Source organism: Sardina pilchardus, chromosome 7 (genome assembly GCF_963854185.1).
Source record: "Sardina pilchardus chromosome 7, fSarPil1.1, whole genome shotgun sequence".
Classification (NCBI taxonomy): Eukaryota; Metazoa; Chordata; class Actinopteri; order Clupeiformes; family Clupeidae; genus Sardina; species Sardina pilchardus.
Window position 1 is genome coordinate 12,988,294 of NC_085000.1, and position 15,443 is coordinate 13,003,736.

The following is a 15,443-nucleotide window of genomic DNA, read 5'->3' on the forward strand; positions in this document are numbered from 1 at the left end:
TGTATTTGCATTGTTTAATACAACTTCTTGTACATTTGCAGGCAATAAGTAGCCTGGCAAGCCAAACTATACAGAAATGTATAGTCTGGGGTCGGACCATTCACAGAGCTGAAGCCTGTGGGTGGGATGAACAGTTGTCTTTCAAACTGCCTCTGCACGTAATAGGCCAGCATTTGTGACCATTCGTAGCCGGTCGGCAAAACGGCAAATACTGTACATCCTTCTTTAAAGGTATACTATGCAGGATTGGCGATTTCATCACCGGTTTCGCTTTCACTTTTCATTTTCGCTCGTTTTATGCTTGCATATTTCTCTGCAGAGCTTCCCCTACAGATTTAACGTGTATTTGACAAAACTCCTCAATCGGTCAGTCTGCCGTGCCTTTTCATGAGACTTTACATGACACTTCCTGGAGTAGAGCATGGGTGCGTGCCCGGTGTCTCCTGAAGTTGCAAGTGTGGTTTTACCGCTACAGACCACTAGAGCGGCCAATAAAAACACCGTTCGACCGGTAATGACCCATTTAATCATATATAACAGTATGGAACGAATTGATTAACTGAAAAACGTTGCATAGTATACCTTTAAAACGAATGACTTGAGTGCTTCTTTCTGCTCAACCTTCAAAGAAAAGCCCAAGTCTAACTCTTCCAAAGCAGAGCGCGCTTCGTTAGCCTCATCCATATTATGTTTTTCTCTATGGTTGTGCAACATGGTCTCACACCCAACTAGTCGAACGAGGACGCATGGGGACCCCTGGCGTCAATATCGGAAGCCGAAGGCGGGCTCAAGGACTCCGTACACAGATAGAGCGTTCTGATTGGCTAGGCTGGCCTGGAGCCTAGCGCAGGCTTGGCCTCAACGGTGCGACCCTAGACCATCCCGCTAGGCAAAAATATTTTTGCCCGCTAGGGTGTGTCTAGATTTCTAGGCTAGGCAATAAGTTCATAGCAGGTTCAGCAAGTGAGGTCCAGTATGGTTCAAAACTGCCATTCTTTGTTTTGACCCACCCCCTCATTAACTTAAAAAGCAGGGCCACAAAGACTGATCCTGGTGCTTCACATAACAATGAACGGTTCTCTATCAGTCAAACTACTCAGCGTTAATCAATGGGAATACACTCCTTGACCACATGATCACCGCTGAAGTCCTCCAATAGGTCCTGTTAAGGTTCTATTGGCGTGAAATGGCTCGGCTAAATATTAGACGGCACAGCCAATAGCAAACACACTTTCATTCCTCAGCGACGTCTATTGCCACTGGTCCGAGAGCGGAAGAATAGGATTTAAAACAACTAACGGAAGACAGAAGAATAAACATCTTCTCTGAAAATAATGAATAAAATCACAAAATAGTAAGTATGTCCGAGGCTGCCCAAATGAAGTGTCCAGGAGTGTGGGCTGTTCATCTCCACCCTGGACCCACATTCCATTTGCATGTTTTCATGTTTCCTATTCAGCGCAATCACCTGTCCAGGGTTTTGGGCCTTTCTCTGCCCTACACAGGGCTGAGGGAATGACTTACCTGCCGGAGGTCGAGGAGGCGCTGGCGGCCTACCTAGACCCCATCAGCATGTATCCCAAATTGCGTTCAAGATGCTGAGGCTGCAGCGCATTGTTCAGAGCGTGCAGCAGGGGCACTGGATGGCTACAATAGTTGTAAATAGTAAAGAATGCACATTTCCACGTTCCGATTCACCCTTCACCCTCGGCACAGGAAGTATCTTCGCTTTGAGTTCAAGGGCAGAGTTTGGGACTTCTCTGTCTTATGCTTCGGGATAGCGCCATCACCCCGCACTTTCACCAAAGTCGTTCGGGAAGCGTTAGTCCCTCAGACGGGGTGTAATAGCATGTAAAATTACCTTGATGACTGGGGTCTGTTGGTAGGCTCCAGGCCCCTCCTTCCATTCTATGCACACCCTATCAGGGAGAGGAACAAACGTATTCAAGTGGACGAGAGATGCTGGAGGGCTCTCTGGTGCGTCCCCAAGAACCTCTCCATTGGGGAGGGTATCTCCCAGGCATGTGGTGACTACGGATGTCTCGGGGAGTGGTGTGCGAGGGGCAAGCAGACCAAGGGACAGGGAGCAAGCAGCTGCAGCGGCCACACATAAATGGGCTGGAACTTTTAACATCTAGCTCTCAAGCACTTTCGCCGGCTAATCATAGGGCGTGATGTATTATTGGTGAGGTCAGACAATACACCGATGATAGCCTATATGAATCGCCAAGGCACTGCAGCAGCATTTTCTCCCGCAGCTATGCGGTTTGGCGAAAAGCTGGCTGTTATGGGCGAGGTGTCACCTCTCAGTCCATGCAGTTCATTTTCCGGGAGAACAGAACAGGGCAGCAGATATGCTCACAAGAGGCCCCCAATCACTAGCCTGGCACCGCCTTCCAACGTACTTCCCCTCAATTTTCATTTCCCATCAGTAAGTCATCTGGGTCTGCAGTATATTCATGGGCTAGTTTGAGAATGGCATAGACCAAAATCAAGACCAAACGTTAGCGATTGGTTATGGCATATCCAGTGTGGCTATGGGCAGATTCAATAGTTTTAAACATCAACAGAGTACCCGCATTCAAGGAAGTCAATGCTTGGCAATTGAAAGTGGCCAGACTCTCTGTACATTATGAAATATGTACCAGAGTTTGGTACCCTATCATCAGGAGTGGCGTCTTCACCCACAGGTGGTGGAGGGGGTGTGGCCGAGCTCGGAAAAGCTCATGTTCATCTCTTTGCCTTGCGTGAGATGATACATGTGTGAAGTGGTATTTGCTGTATGCTTTCCCCCCATGGCGAACCGTGGAGGGACCTGCTGTCCTAGGTGAGCATGGTGATTTGGCACCCAACTCCGGAGAGATGGCAGGTAACTGCACTAGCCAACAATTCTATAACCAAAGAAACCATTCATTTTCATGTGAAGCATCAGGGTCAGTGTTTGTGGCCCTGCCTTGAGGCTTTTTGAGTTTCAGCTTTGACCCTGGATTAGTCTCAACCTCTTTATGGACAAGAAATTATGTTCAACTTCACACAAACTAGAATACATTTGTCACTGTCTGATGCTCAGGCAACAGATGCAGATCAAATAGAAGTGGTCAGACAGTACTGACAGGACCAGCAAGAGCAAAAATAAACTACAAAACACAAAGCCCAGAAGATGTTTGAGTATATAAATTAAAGTCAGAGTCCAATAGCAAAGGAAACCTCAGAGGTTGGCAAAACGGCATGCCTGATATAAAGCTGAAAATCACCACCTCAGAATTAGATAATATGGGTATTTATACATTTTCTGACTCCAGAGAGTCATGCCAGTATTTCAGCGTATGCATTTTGTATGTCTGATGCTCCCTGATGCCACATGATTAAAAGAAAAAAATATGATTTAGGCAGAAATGGCAGGAAAATGTGTGCAATTAAAGGTTTGAAGAGCTCCAGGGTCGACTGTATGTGTCCAAAGTGTTGACTAAAGGATTTGAATGAAAGCTCAGATTGTCCTCTTTAAAATGATACCTAACATTATAAAATCAGTCTTTGACAAAGGCCAATAGCAAGATAGACACCTGCATCAAAACATTTTTTTTTTTCCCAATGGGTTGGGTAACTATAGCCTAACAGCTGATAACACTAATTTAGCTGTGACTCCAGAAGGGTTATTATCATAAAAAAACTGACATGTATCTTTTCAAAAAGTATAAGCAGCCTTTGCCACCTTCAGTGGTAGGCTACCGACATCTCATCTGGCCCATGGACTAATTATGACATGATATCCATATTTGGTGGCCATTTTGATTTTTTTTAACATTATCTCATAATTTAAAGTTTAAAGACCTTCTATGTGAAAGTGTGCTCATATTTACATGTATTATGGTGAAATGTGTTATTGAATTTTATGTTTCTGGCAGCTTTTAATCCATTTTCCCATTACAAAATCCATATTTGGCGGCCATCTTGGAAAATGGCTGCCATGACCCCCAGGGGTCAAATTTTGACGCCTACGGTCCTAAATCTGATCAGACCCCCTTTGTGAGCCTTCGTACCAAATTTCATGCTTTTATCGCAAAGTGATCGATTCTGGTGAAAATCTGCGCTTAGCCGCCCCACTGCCAACATTACTGCAACTGCAGTAATTCTCCATTCCACTAGATGGCGCTGCGTAATGTTATTGGCTGAGCCACCCTTCGTAGTTTAGCCAAAGATCATTAAGGGGCGGAGCAAGATACTTCATGAGAAGCCACTTCCTGGAACCCGAATCGCAAGAGGGGGGGTCAAAATCCCCCTTTATGCAGAGCAGAGGCAGCAACTGTTCCATTGAAGTCTATGGACATAGATCAGAATTTCAGCTATAAGCTAAAATCTCCATTCTCTAGAGTTAGGAATGTGAATTTCGGGCACGGTTTCATGACCCTCAACCCCTTCTGACCACTTCAGGTACATTTTTAGCATTTTTGAGCATTCTCGTCTGGAGAAAATCGACTTTATATCAGGTGTGCCCCTTTTGTTTATTCTGCTTATAGAGAATGGGAACGGAAGTTAGCGGCGCAGTGCATTCTGGGACAAAAAGGGCGTTTTCCTCCATTAGGTGAGGCCGCGGCGCGAATTATAAACAAGAAACCTATGGAAACCTATGATATTTCGAACAAGATCGGCTAGCCAAAACAGTAACACTAGATGTAAACATTTAGGCTACTATGCTAAAAACTAGTAGTAGAAGTAGTAATGGACCGCACAGAGACAAGCTCCTGCCAGACGCGAGGAAACGTTATATAGAAAAGATATCTTTGATCGGTAACATGGATCCCTATACACCGTCTGGAGAGTGGACGTGAGACCCTGAAAGTAATACAAAGACACTCCGTTGTTGATTTTTTTTACCTGACGATCGTGGGCACGGACGTTACATCCAACAACACAACAGGTTCGTCCCATGATGTGTGAAAAACAGTGTTAGAAACAGCGAGTTAGCAATGTTTTACGATGTTTACAATGGTACAGCATTGGCAGCAGCGTACAAGTGGCCTCACGTATGTATCCCAGACGGCACCGCGGCGCAACCGCGAAATGTCCGCGACGTCACATTCCCATTCTCTTGCTACGTACGCTCTACCTTGACAACACATTAGCCAGCCAGTTGAACCAAATCCTGATTTGTGCTAACGACGATCAGATGGCGCTGGGGTAACTTAATGAGAGCAGCGACATATTTCCATTATTCCATTGATGTTTTTATTCAATTCCTTGAAATGTATGCTTTGTGTGTGTTACTTCCATATTAGAACTAATAAATGTAGAGGGCTTGAAAGAGCAGCAAGATTATTTTGGAACATCATCAAGCATTGATAATCGAGTGCTTGATTTTGTACACCTGTGGAAAGGGACCTGATGAAACCCATGAATACGTCTGACACGCAATGACGCGCCTCTTTCTGCAGAGGAAGTGATCCCCGTTTTGCGCCCATAGACATGAACTACGACGACATATCTTGCTACGCCTTAAGGATCTTTGGTTTAGCTTGAGAAGATCAGCGACCTCTTTACCTTTTTCCCTCGCATGAGTTGATGAAGAACTGAGTTAAATAAATAGAGACAAATACACCTTTTAGAAGATTAATAAAATCGTTTTTCAGTTGATATATTTATCAGTTAAAGTGTCTAGAAGCTTAGTTGTTGTGAACTACAGTTTACACTTCCTTTTTTTTGTTTGGATTAGCAGTCTGAGAATCTCCGGTGAGTACACGAGGGACATTTTGCTAGCATGTCATTTTAGTTGATATAAAACGGAAAGATAACCTATTCTAGAACGTATGTACTTTGTGCATTTTATGTTTCTTTGTATGCATATTCTGATGTTGAGAGTGAGACAATTTACGGCGAGCCAGCGTACCAGAGATCCAGAAATCCACACTGCGACCGTATCCAGTGGCATCGACCTGCCAAGCCGACAGACGACACACTTTGGATTACAGATAAGATTTATGAGATCTCCAACTTTAATTCACACTGCCCGGGTAGTGAACTAGAACAAGGCCTTTCTTTTTTTGATTCAACAATTCAAATTTTTTTAGCTCAACAACCCACACAGGAACTGACCCATTTGACCTGACTAATTTTATTTTCATACTGACTGACAGTTTTGGGGAATACTTACAATATTGTGCTTTGATATATGTGCTATCCACGTTGTGGTAATACAATAAATGTTTTGGGAAGCTGCACTTTTCAAACAGTGGTCGTTGCCAATTTACTCCCTGAGCCGAACCTATTCTGATTTCTGGTCCTAAGTGTAATTAATAGTGGTTATTACTATCCTTATTAATTACTTTAAGTTACAATAGTTACACATCGCTGAAAGTTAAAATTGTTTTATCTCCGTACCCACCCACATCGCATCGCTAGTCCTCGCATCACCTGTCCTGGCCACATTCCGCTAGAACACATTCACATTCCATTGACAGTTCTTGCTCAGAGATGGGCGAGTAGCGACGTATGTGAATGCGGCTTTAGTGTGAGATTCACCTCACTGTGTGTTCACTGTGTGCTGTGTGTGTTCACTAATTCGGTTAAATTGGGTGAAATGCAGAGAACGAATCTCCCTTACGTCCCTCCCTCCCTATACAATGATGGTGAAAACGAAGTTTCAGACTGACCGTCAAGACATCCTCTGGGGCCCCGATGAACGTCCTCACTAGGGATGGCAGGGCCCCGATGCTTATTGAGCCCAATGCAAATCAAACCAGCTAATAGGCTTACTGAAATGAAACCATGCAATCTCTAGGTGTGGGGAAGGGTATGTGATGATGTGGGGGGACTTTATCAGGGTGCATAGTGTCCTGTGTCTATGAAATAACTGGCATTAAAAGAATAATACAATTCTGCCTGCCTCTATGGGAGTTTTAACACATTGGGTTAACATAGATAGATAGATAGAGTCTTTATTGTCCTATAAAGGATATTCTTCTTCACGCCTCAATACATTCCATAAAAAGACAGCAGCATTTGATGTTCACATCACAGTCTCATACATATCACACATCACACATCACATATAATATGACACCCACCATACACCCCCTCCCCTCTAGTTCCCCTCCCTCCTCAACACAGTGCAAGCAAAAGTGGACAGTGCAGGCAACATAAACACAAAAGAATAGAGGGGATGGATTATTGTCATCGGAGTCCAGGGCTCTGTATCTGCGGCCAGATGGGAGTAGGGTGAAAAACCGGTTCAGGGGATAGTCAGGGATGCTTGCCATGGTGCGGGCAAGGCGTGTGGTGGCTGTGCCATTTGCATCAGTGAGGCTGGGGGTGGGAGGCTGTATTATCTTGGATGCTACAGTAGGTGTGACATTTTAATGAGTTTGTTCTTGCTGGTGACATTTAGTATGGTGAAGACACAGGGGGAACAGTAGAGTAGAAGGGGTTGAATGATGCTTTTGTAGAGTAGCAGAAGGAGGTGGGGGGCAACAGACAGTGATCTTAGTGCGTATGACATACAGTCTCTGTTGTGCACGTTTCTGTGTGATGGTGACATGTTCATTGAAGTTAAGCTTATTGTCAATGATGAGGCCAAGATATTTGAAAGTGCTGACCTGTTCAACTGGTTGACCATGGATGGTGATGTGATAGGCGTTCCAATACTTATGTTATGACCCCTGTATTTTAAGGAAAACATTTATTAATTTATGATAAGGTACATTATTCATTCACAAAGTAAATTGATGTCCTTAATTTAACCTCCTGAGACCTGGGATGTACATTTTTGATTTCACTCTGTTATTTTGGCTTAGTAGGGCTTCATAAATCCCCGACCAGCCCACGGCTGAAGTGCCCTTGAGTAAGGCACCCAACCCCTCCCTGCTCCCCGAGCGCTGCTGTTGGGCAGGCAGCTCACGGCTCCGCATTACTGTGTACTTGATCTCACTGTGTATTCACTGCGTGCTTTGTGTGTTCACTAATTCACAAATTGGGATAAATGCAGCGACCGGATTTCCCTCACAGGATCAAAAAAGTATATACTGTACTTATACCATGACGACAGTCACGTCTGACGGTAAAACGTGGAGGTGTATATTGACGCCATATTGCTTTTTTCCAAAACAGTGTATTGTGTGATAACATTAGAGGGTAAAATGAAGTGTCCACATATGAGGACAACAGGTTTTTATTCAGAAAACTTAAACACAAGGTAAAGCAGAGCCACAATGTAATGTCCTCGTAGGAGGACGCAGGGTCTCCGGATGTTAAAGGTTGGACATTTCCTTATTTTCTTTATTTAAGGCATTAAGATCAAATTACAAAAGATGATTTTATATTCCTCTATATAGTCAACTTTGGCATGTGTTTCAATACTTATGGAGGTAACTGTATATAAAGTTACACACACACTCACACACATAAACACACACACACACACACACACATTGTAGACAGGCAGGCATATGCACACACACACACACACACACACACACACACACACACACACACACACACACACACACACACACACACATAAACAGACCATTACCCACACACACACACACTCACAAGTGAACATACACACACAGACACCTAAAACATACATACACACAAACACATCCCCTTACCCCCACCACACACACTCACAAGCGTAAACTCAAAAAGCAAGCACACACACACACACACACACACACACACACACACACACACACACACATGCACACACTCATTTGCATAAAAGTTGCAGTAGAGGATAGATTACGAGATGGAAACACACTGATAAACGTGACGGACAGTATTTTTGCGGAGAGAATGTGCAGGACTGAGCGGCGGTCATATTTTGTATCGCTTTGTGGTAAATAATAATAATAATAACAATACATTTTATTTATAATGCACATTACATCAGTGATCTCAAAGTGCTACAGGTAAAAAAAAATAAATAAGATGACCAGTTTGATGAAAAAGAATAAGAGAAAAAAAGAGAAAGGTTTAAGAACTTTAGCTTTGCTAAAAAGAAATGTCTTTAGACTTTTATTTTAAAACAGTCAATGGATATGCTGTGTGAGTTTTGTCTCTACTTACAAGGATACAAGCAGGTTTATTTGTCACAGTAGGGAGGGGCAGGATAATGCCTGGGGCCGTGCTAGTAGAGGGAGCCTGTGTGTGTGTGTGTGTGTGTGTGTGTGTGTGCGTGTGTGTGTGTGTGTGTGTGTGTGAGGGGCAGGGGCAGGGGAATACTAGGGGCAGGCATGTGTGATGTCTTGGGTGAAGTGGTGGTGGGACAGTTAAAAAACTATGCGTGATATAAAAATGTCCCAAGCAGAAATGGATTCTACGCAAAAAAAAAAAAAAAAAATACTAGAATCAATAGAGAAAAGTTTGGTAGTGACCTTGATCAGATCATTCTGGGTTTTGCCCAGTGTAGTAGTGATTTAAAAACAGTCAATGCCACTTTTATTTACCGGATTCTAAATGAGCTGTTCTAAAAAAACTACAGCCTCTCAGGGCTTATACTTTATTAGTCCTGCATAAGAAATTGCATTTTGGGGGCAGCCGTGGGCGTGGCCCACTGGTTAGCGCTTCAAGCTTGTAACCGGAGGGTTACCAGTTCGATCCCCAATCAGTCCATGGCTGAAGTGCCCCTGAGAAAGGCCCCTAACCCCTCCACGAGCACCGCTGCTGGGTAGGCAGCTCACTGCTCTGGGTTAGTGTGTGCTTCACCTCACTGTGTATTCACACTGTGTGTGTTCACTAATTAACAAATTGGGATAAATGCAGTGGCCAAATTTCTCTCACAGGATCAACAAAGTATGTATACTTATACTTATATATTTTATCATTTAATTACTTATACTTATATATTTTATCACTGGCAGTCAGATGCTCTTTGAAAAGACTCCAGTTCCGGAGTGTGGCGTAGCCAACACCAGCTCATTTACATTTAAGGCAACAGGCCCTAAACTGCCTGTTCTCAAAGGGACTGAAACTGGCCACAATGGAGCTGCTGATAGGGTGTAATTGGAGGGAAATTTTGCACCAACCGCTTCATGAACATGTTTCGTGCAACCCATAGGTCTATTTTGACTTGTTGGAAAAGAGGTAAAGGCTTTAAAGATTAGATACAAAATTTAAGTACATCATATAATTCTATAATAATTCAAAAGAAAACATAAAAGGTAGAACAATAAAAAAGACAGATTCAGAATGTGTAACTTCATCAGTCAGTTCATTTGCATTTGTGTAAGGCATCAGATTTTGACAGTTGTGTTTAACCAGACTTACTTGTTTGACGTCCACCAGTGGCTGTTTGACATACACTACTGGCTATTGCCACAACCTCACCCAAAGTGGAGAAAGACAGGAAAGGACACAGGACAGGGCAGCAGCAGTCCCTGAGATGGACGCTTCTCCAAGGTAAAGAGGTTATCCAGTGCTGCTCACCCTCAACACTTTTTTCCTCCTCATTGGTACTGAACATGTTATCGCTATTTCCTCCCAACAACTGTAATATGACCTTGCTGGTGATGTGGTATGTGTTTTGTGTCGTGTCGTGTCAATGTATGAGATAATGTGGAACACGGCTGGCTATTATGTTAGGGAGGTTAGAAAGATGTTTTATGTCAGAGTTATCTAAGTTATAGTAAGTAAGTAAGTAAGTAAGTTTAATTTGTATAGCACATTTCATGGCAAAGTGCTTTACAGGTAAAAATACACAGATTAACACAATTCAACATACACAACAGCTTACGCCTCCAGACAACAACAGAGCAAGACATATGAACACATAGACAAGGATACATGTGGCATCAACATCCAATTGTTCCACAGGAACTCAAAGACTGTTAAAAGCTAGTCTGAATAAATAGGTTTTAAGAAGAGATTTAAAAGCAGTGACAGATGATGCTGATTTAAGATCATGTGATAGACTGTTCCAGAGGCGTGGTGCATGGATGTTGAAAGCATGGTCACCCTTCTGGGTGTGGGAACGGGGTGTGTCCAGGCGCGCGTGGGATGCAGACCTTAGTGCTCGTGATGGAGTGTAAGCGTTTATCATGTTTGATACATAACCTGGGGCCTGCCCATGTAGTGATTTAAAAACAGTCAATGCCACTTTATACTGGATTCTAAATCTAACAGGAAGCCAGTGCAAGGCTGCCAGTACAGGAGTGATGTGTTGTTGTTTTCTTGTCCCGGTAAGCAGTCTAGCTGCTGCGTTTTGTACCAATTGTAATCTTGAAAGAGATGATTCATTAATTCCAGTATAAAGGGCATTGCAATAGACTAATCTGGAGGTGATAAAAGCATGTATGACTTTTTCCAGATCTACTGCAGTTAAAAATGATTTTAATTTAGCTATTGTTTTAAGCTGAAAGAAGCTGCCCTTTACAACGGCATTGATCTGTTTGTCAAATTTTAGATCAGTATCAAAGATCACTCCAAGATTTCTGACCTGTGGCTTCAAAGATGGGGTAAGAGGGCCCAGGGTTCCTCTCAGGCCTTCAGTTTGTTTGGTAGGACCAAACAGAATAACCTCAGTCTCGTTGGCATTTAACTGCAGGAAACTGCATCAATGTTATCAAAGCTCTTTTTTCTACTAAGCTTCAAGGTAAGGTAAGGTAAGGTAAGGTAAGGTAAACTGTATTATCCCCTGGGGGAAATTTAGGTGGTCGATATTACACATCTCCTACATATAAAACAAACAAAACATATAATGTACAGAACAAGACAAAATAGACAGACAATAGACACACAACATTACAAACTAACATCACAAAAGACATATTATAAAAGGGGCTGTATAATAAATAGAGAATAAATAGAATAGTAAAATGATATGAATGATAGAGAACTGCAATAAAAGGAATTACATGGATGTGCAGAGAACTAAAGTACAACAGATTTTTTCGGTCTGTTATTGTGCAGTCTAATTGCTGTGGGCACAAATGACTTGTGGTACCTTGCTGTCATGATTGCTCTCTGCAGAATTCTGTCATTCGACCTGGTACTTCTGACAAACTTTGGGAACAGAGGAGGTGTTGGGTCAGCTAGGATTTGCTCCATCTTTCATAAAATGAGCTCATTATACAGTTGGATTGCGGATGCCTGGTCCACTCCAATGACTCTACTAGCTGATTTGATAATGCGCTGCAGTTTTTTCTGATTTTGTACACGCATTTTCCACAAGCACAGATTAACCCAAAGGACAGGATACTCTGCAAGAGGGATTTATAAAATAGTTGGAGGATGCTGCTATCTAATCTAAAATAATTTAGTTTCCTAAGAAAGAACATCCTCTGTTGCAGTTTCTTATACTTGGTCTGTGCACAATGGTTAAAACACAGTTTATCATCTATCTCAATTCCCAAATATTTATAAGATGAGACTCGCTCTATCTGTTCGCCATTAATCTCAGATGGAGAGACAAGTATCCCTTTCTTGCTAAAATCTATTAACATTTCTTTTGTTTTCTTTACATTAACCTGCAGAAAATCATCTGAGCACCAATTAATAAAACCTTGGACCTCCCTTTCAAAGCCCCCAACAGATGAGGTTGTTGTGTACACATAACTAACTGGGATAATATATTTGCACACTGTTATTAAAAGTAAGGGGGCTACTATTATGAAGTAGTGAAGCTGGCACAAAGATAATTAAGGGCGGAGCAAGATACTTCATGAGAAGCCACTTCCTGGAACCCGAATCGCAAGAGGGGGGGTCAAAATCCCCCTTTATGCAGAGCAGAGGCAGCAACTGTTCCATTGAAGTCTATGGACATAGATCAGAATGTCAACTATATGCTAAAATCTCCATTCTCTAGAGTTAGGAATGTGAATTTTGGGCACGGTTTCATGACCCTCAACCCCTTCTGACCACTTCAGGTACATTTTTAGCATTTTTGAGCATTCCCGTCTGGAAAAAATCGACTTTATATCAGGTGTGCCTCTCTTGTTTATTCTGCTTATGTTGGCCGGTTGCTACGCTCTACCTTGACAACACATTAGCCAGCCAGCTGAACCAAATCCTGATTTTGTGCTAACGACGATCAGATGGCGCTGGGGTAACTTAATGAGAGCAGCGACATATTTCCATTATTCCATTGATGTTTTTATTCAATTCCTTGAAAGTGTACATGCTTCGTGTGTGTTACTTCCATATTAGAACTAATAAATGTAGAGGGCTTGAAAGAGCAGCATGTTATTTTGGAACATCAAGCATTGATAATCGAGTGCTTGATTTTGTACACCTGTGGAAAGGGACCTGATGAAACCCATCATACGTCTGACACGCAATGACGCGCCTCTTTATGCAGAGGAAGTGATCCCCGTTTTGCGCCCATAGACATGAACTACGACGACGTATCTTGCTACGCCTTAAGGATCTTTGGCTGGCAGTGTTGGGGGATTATGGGTATAGCTGCGTGAGGTCAATGAGACGCGCATGCATTGTAATGTGACTGACAAGTTGAGTAAAAGTGTTCCACGGATTCTGTGTGTTTCGGCTCTTCCTTAAACACAATAGAGGTGTCAGGATGTAAGAATCCCACCAGTGCTGTGTCGTCAGCGTATTTAAAGTAAGTGTGAGCTGAGGAGGATGCTTGGCAATAATTTGTGTACAATGTGTAGAGAGCGGGTGATAGTACGCATCCCTGTGGTGCTCCAGTATTAATCATTTTAAGGGACGAAATATGCGAGTTAAATCTCACTTGCTGCTTGCAATCAGTCAAGAAATCATGGATCCATAGTGTCACGGACTGAGCCGTGACGTGCTCACGCAGCGTGCAGCCAGCCAAACGCGGCGCTAACATTTAAACTGTGCTAACGCTGTTCTCCATGTCATATCACTTTCATTACCGTTTATTCTGTTCTGTTCCTGGTTTAATATTCACAATGTCATTTACCACCGTTTGCCATAAACACCAGCTAGCACGCATTACTGTTTAAGGTGCAGGGAAAGGCCTACCGGCATTCTTAGATAGCAAATGTTTGTGCGTGACTCCATTCATACAGTATACACCTCGAACTATTCATTGTCATTTTCATCTCCCATCTGTATTGACGTCTCCTGGTATCATATAATGAAATTGTCCACACTGCCTGTCAAACTTCTCATTTATTTAGTTAAAGCTTGGTCATTACATATCTGTATACAGTTAACTCACCGCCGTCCCGAACTCCGGTTAACTTCGGGAAACCGAGAGCATGTTCCACATAGTTAAAATAGAGGGGTTTCGCGGGTGATTGGTGGTGGGAACCATTATGGCAGGGGTGTTTTTGTGTTTATCACTATTATGGGTTTTATGTCTACAAATGTGTTTTGGAGGGGGAAAACGTTTGTATGTCTTTGTATATTGGTTGTTTGTTTATTTGGTTTATTATTTAGTTATTATTATGTGATTATTTAGATAATTGATTTTGGTTAGCAATGGGGCAATCTAGTGGGTGGGGCTACAGTTAGCCTAAGGCTGTATTAGGCCCCATGGGAGAGCAGTGCACAGTGATGCAATGGGGTTGCGCTGAGAAAACTGGAACTGAGACAAGTAACATGGTAAAGTGTGCAGGGTCTTATTGATAGACATAGCCTGGCAACTTGATGCCCATTTATTTTCCGTTTTGAACAGTTTTTGTTTTGCATTTTTGACCATTCCTGACACTGTAAATAATTGTACATTTTAAGAAAAAGATATTTGAAAAAGAAGAAAAATAAAAGAAAAGACTTTTTAAGAAAACTTGCATTCTCCCTGACTCTGCCATCGGCTATCCTGCCACACATAGTATTAATCTAGGATTTACTCCAAGATGTAGTAATTTCCTCACCATCAGATGTGGCTGAATTGTGTTAAAAGCACTGCTAAAATCAATAAACACAATTTTAACCAGGCTCTTTGGGTGTTCAAGATGCTCAAAAACATTATTTATCAAAGTCAAAAGTGCATCATCGACCCCACTCTTTGCACGGTAAGCAAATTGGTTAGGGTCTAATGAGTGTGATACCTCAGAAAGAAGCTGTTTTAATATAATTTTCTCAAAACATTTCATTACTGTAGATGTGAGTGCGACTGGGCGCAGGTCATTAAGCTCTCTAGGTCTGTTGTTTTTGGGGACTGGAACTATCATTGATCATTGAGTTTCCATAGGCTAGGGACCACACCTGTGTCCAAGGACATCTGAAACAGCCTTTGGAAAGGCTGTGCCAGCTCATTGGCACACAGTTTTAGTGTTCTGTTAGTAATACCGTCAGGCCCACTAGCTCTACGTGGGTTTGTGCGTCTAAAAAAGCACCCCCCATGCCTCTCACTTCCATGCTAACCAAGTGCTGCTGTTTTAAAATCATGTGTATCAAACCTACAATAAAAACTGTTTAGCTCATTAGCCATGTCAAGATCATTATCCACTACCATCAAATGATTCTTAGGCTTGTACCCTGTAATTGTTTGTACCCCTTGCCATGCTTTCCTAGGATTACTG